Source organism: Onychomys torridus, chromosome 15, assembly GCF_903995425.1.
Source record: "Onychomys torridus chromosome 15, mOncTor1.1, whole genome shotgun sequence".
NCBI classification, from domain to species: domain Eukaryota; kingdom Metazoa; phylum Chordata; class Mammalia; order Rodentia; family Cricetidae; genus Onychomys; species Onychomys torridus.
This window is the reverse complement of record NC_050457.1, coordinates 48,711,501-48,716,361: the sequence shown is the minus strand read 5'-3', so window position 1 is coordinate 48,716,361 and position 4,861 is coordinate 48,711,501. Positions and strand designations below refer to the sequence as shown.

The following is a 4,861-nucleotide window of genomic DNA, read 5'->3' as shown; positions in this document are numbered from 1 at the left end:
ACAAACCCCTGTTAAAGTGTGTCTGACTCTTTGGTTACAACATTATAAACTGTCAAGTTTAACTAAGTTTAGAAGGCACTCCTTCCCAATGCATGTGACCACAGCACCACCATGTTTTTTTTTGGCTCATCATATGTACAATTCCCTTTCAGAGGCACAGTTCAGTCCATTCCTTAAACAAACCTCTGCCCAGTTTGCTAGTTTGGGGGAACAGGGGCCACAGACAGCCTTCAAAGCCCGGAATCTCCCTCTAGTCCCGCTACTGAGCTATACTTCATCCCAGCAGGAATGCTATGTATATCATTTCTCTTTGTATCTTCTTACTTAATGGCATTGAAGTTCATTCTGTATCAATTTATACGTCTTTTTATTATCAAAATTGACATATAGTTGTTACTCCAATAAGTGGATAGATTGTAGTTTCTTTTCTTTACTTATTTAAACTTTTTACACATAAGGAAATAAACCTATCATATAAATTATATCAAAAATGATTTCTTCAAACTCTTCAATTATCTGTGAGCTTTATTTTGTATTCTACCACAAAAATGAATTGATGGCATTCATATGTTGTCATTATCAGATAAATTGGTAGATATTACATGCCAGCAGTGACTGTTCTTGCCTAACAGAAAGAGTAGAATGGAGTAGTCCAGGCATTCTGAACTCTAAAGAGAGAATATAAGATAAGAAAAATAGAGCAGTAAATAGAATTTGTCAAATATTTGGGGGTTTTATCTCAAAAGATAAGAGAAATAAGAGTCAGAGAATAGAAGTCACAGAGAGGATGAAACTGTCATAACACTGTCAATGGCAGAAAGAAGTGAAGAGAAGAAACAGCTGGGGAAGGAAGGATTGTACTTGAGCAAAGGGATCCAGGTAGTGGAGTCACTAGTCAGTCAATGCACTGTATTAGTGTTAGGAAAGAGGCAGAAAACAGTGAGGACAGCTGGAGGTCCACCAGAGGGAAAGAGGAGGACCCTGGGAGTTTCTTGTGTTAGGGAAGGGGAAGGCCTTTAAAGAGCCAGAGTTCCCAACATCCTCCCCCAGGTCAAACCTAACATTATGCCTGCTTTTCCTTCCTGGCCACACCCAGGGACCTGAGCAACAAGCCCAGAATTTTCTTCAACAGCCACAAGGTGCCCAGAGTGAGCCCCAACAGGAACACTAGGACATCCAGCAGGTTCTGCACATGCCATGGTTGTTGAAAGCCATGGGGCTTGAGATGTGCTCCTCCCCCTGTTTGTAGGATGTGGTCAATCCAGCCCATCAGACACTGGGAAGGTGTCAGGGGGTGGGGGTGCCTGATGGCCCTGGCAGCCATTGCTGCAGACTTGTAACTATGGCCAGACACAGAGAGAATGTGTTACCAATGTGCTGTGCCAGTACTTGGGACTTTATAACATATACACACACCCACACATATACCACACAAACACCGACATACACACACACACACACACACACACACACACACACACACACACACACACTGTTTTCTAGTGCAGATCCAAAGGTCAGATTCAAACAAAATTGTTGGCATAAACTTATCACTGTATACATGAGTCCCAACTAAAAGTTCAATAAAAAGCTAAGATGTAAAACCTTACCCAAAAGGATCGAAATTATTCCTAGAAGGGAAATTTTAAAAATGACCATGTCTGCAAGGATTGCACCTATGGAGCTGATGGTGTGTTCGCATTAAATATATTTGAACATATGTAACATGATGTATATCTGATTAAGTGATTAGAACATTGAAACCTGAGTATTTAGTCCTGTTTGATTGTGAAATCATTGTGCTGGTTGGGCAAGGGATATGTGAATCACCTGTTTCTGTCTCTGTTAACTATTTCATTTGTGCTAGATTTGTGAAAACTTCCATTTTAACAGGCCTGTCCTGAGCACTAGGAACAGAGTAGAAACTGATACCCACTGCTTCCTCATGGTACGTGCTTAGTATGTGCTAGTGTGGAACAGACAATAATGACACACATGATGGAGGTAATGCAAATATTCTAAAATGTATGATGAGTGAGCTCAAGCACAGAAAAAATAATAGTCAAGTACATGTTCTCCTAAGAGGACAACATTGGAGACATATGAGGTCAACCAAAAAACCTGAAGAGGCGGGGTCAGCCACATTAAGGATATGCTTTCAGTGAGAATGGCCCCCATAAGTATGTAGATTTGAATGTTTATTTTCAGTTGGTGGACTGTTAAGGAAGGATTCATAACTGTGACTTTATTAGAGGAGGTGTGTCACTGAGGGGTTCAAAATGTCCACACCAGGCTGAGCCTTGATCTTTCTGCCTCCTGCATGCAAATCAAGATATAAGCTCGGAGCTGTTGCTCCAGTGCCATACTGCAGACACAGTCACCACCATGACGATCATGGACTAACCCTCTGAAAGTGTAAGCAAGGCCCAATGAAATGTTTTATCTTACATGTAGCCTGGGTCAGGGTAACTTTTCACTGCAATAGTAACTAAGACCGTCATTTTCAGATTCAATAGGAATTCTGTAGATATTTGATGAGTCAGGGAGATTGGCCACCTTAAGAACATGCAAATGCTCTCTCTTGCTTCAACTTCAATTATATTATTATAGGTGCCCATGTTATAAAGGATCATAAAGATAATGTGTGTATAAGAAATCATCACCCCACATCAGGAGAAGCATAGTCTCAGCTCCTCGCCCAAAATTAGGATTAATAACAAAGGAAAATCAAGACTTTCAGATATAACACATGAATTATAACACACCCCACAAAATTCTGTTTCATTGATAAACAGGCTAAACAGACCAAATAATACTAAGCCTGTATTTAGCCTAAGAGACCCCAACCCCAGAGAGCTGCATACCTCTTGTCTTCCATGACTTCTTTCAGTGTACATGCAAATGTCTCTGCCTTGAGTGTCTCTAGCTGAACAGAAACACCAATGATTTTTTTGCTTCTACTACAACCATGTTTTCAGCCTGGTCTCCAAAGAAGGGAATGCCCACCATGGGTACTCCATGTTGGATGGCCTTCATTTTGCTATTCATTCCCTGTGGGTGACAAAAAGATGAATTCTAGGGTGAGCTGTTGAAAAAGAGAAAGATGCCCAATATTTCACTATCCAAGTTTCAGATACTAGGTAAGGCAGCAGACTTAGATATACCAATGTTCTGGGAAGAATGGATTAACTGATGCTTTAGAGATTTGCAATGTTCCAGGATGTGATACCCAGCTTTCTCTCTGCAGACAGATGCCTTACTTCAGTCAAAATCTATCTAGGACCTAGAACCCTGGGACAGCTACAAGGACATTGACAAGCCAGACAAGTTTCCATGTCCTTCTACTCATCGTCATCTTCTCCAGTGATGCTTTCTTCTTCCCTTGTCTAACCTTGGCCTTCTCTTGCTTTTCATGTCTGATCTCACATGAAGTCTATATTCTGTGAGTTATCTGCCCTATTTTGAGAAGTTTACAGAAGGGGATAGTAGGACAGAAATTTCTATATGTACATATCTTGTCTGTTGCTCCATATTGAAAGCAACCAAACCTTTCTTATGATCATAAAGAAACCATCCCAAACTATACCTCACACAAAATCTACCCATTTTCCCTGGAAAGCAAGTCTTTTACCTATTGTGTAGCCTGTGATTTTACTGAACAGAGATATATGTGAAAAATATCCCAGCTTCTTTTGAGTCACAGTCTTAGGTACAAATCTCTGATTCAGCCACTGAGTGTAGAAAAGTGTATCCATAAATTCACAAAGAAACAAATAATTTGAGGGGAGGCAGCTTTAGGGAATTCTCTGTTGCTCAAGAAATCAGTGTCTCCATATCGTACTGTGAGCTTACGTGTGGCGGTACTCAAATATCTCCCTATGTCCTCAACCCCACCACATTCATGTCCTGTCTGAGTTTTCAGCCCTTTGCTGACAACCAAGATGTGTCTGCATGCGTACATTCATATGTTTGTGTGTTTAAAAATACCAAAGAGTTCCCACATCATTGTGAGAAAAGCAACAAATGGTGGCATCTGCCAAAGGAGTAGTTATAGATTACATATTGGTCAAAATTGTGTTGGAGTGATCAGTGGTAAATACTCTTAAGTCAAGGCTATGTATCCATTTAGGGAACTGAGATCTGTCTGAGTTGAAAAGGATGAGAAAGTTGTTGCTATGGCCAGTCTAGCGAACACACTGATTCTCCCAAGAACTCTAGCTGGTTCTACCTGCCTGCTGGACATATATCTTCACCTATCAGCAGCCTTTTCTTCTGCAACTGCAAGTGCTCAGGTATCAGTCATCTATTAAATCCCAAAGCACATTAATGGAAATAAAGCAACAGGTCTAGAGCTGCTTACCCAAAAGGTCAGTCTGTGGAAGCCAATCCATGCTTTTGAGATTTGGAGCCATACTGACATCTTTAGGCCAATGAACATCCTTACATGTCCACAGCACCCCTTGAGGGAGGTGAGCAAAGGCACTGTTCATCTCCTTAATTAATTCTCTGGTCTGATGCCGGGTTGCTATGGAGCCCAGGGCCACAAGGAAAAAACCTGAGTCTCCAAACTTAATGATAAAATCTTCCAAGTCCTAGAAGAAACATAAAGAAATTTGCAAAAAGTGGTTTGTTAAACCCAAGGCAGCTATGACATGAAACAAGACCAGTTGTTCAATAAACCCATGCTTTGTTTACTTGTGTTCTATATGATAACACTCCTTTTATAGTCCCTGTACAGCTGTGGCTGGGGTAGTTACTGCATTGAATAGCAGCCATCTTTTCAACTTTGTCTGGTTGATATATTGTGCACCCCAATAAACTTATCTTGGGGTCAGAGAACAGAACAGCCAGTATATTAAAT

General features: G+C 40.8%; 1 pseudogene; it reads right to left on the bottom strand.

Moving 5' to 3' along the window:
- Positions 1 to 1,063: 1,063 nt before the first annotated feature.
- Positions 1,064 to 4,586, bottom strand: LOC118596114 (annotated as a pseudogene).
- Positions 4,587 to 4,861: the final 275 nt, after the last annotated feature.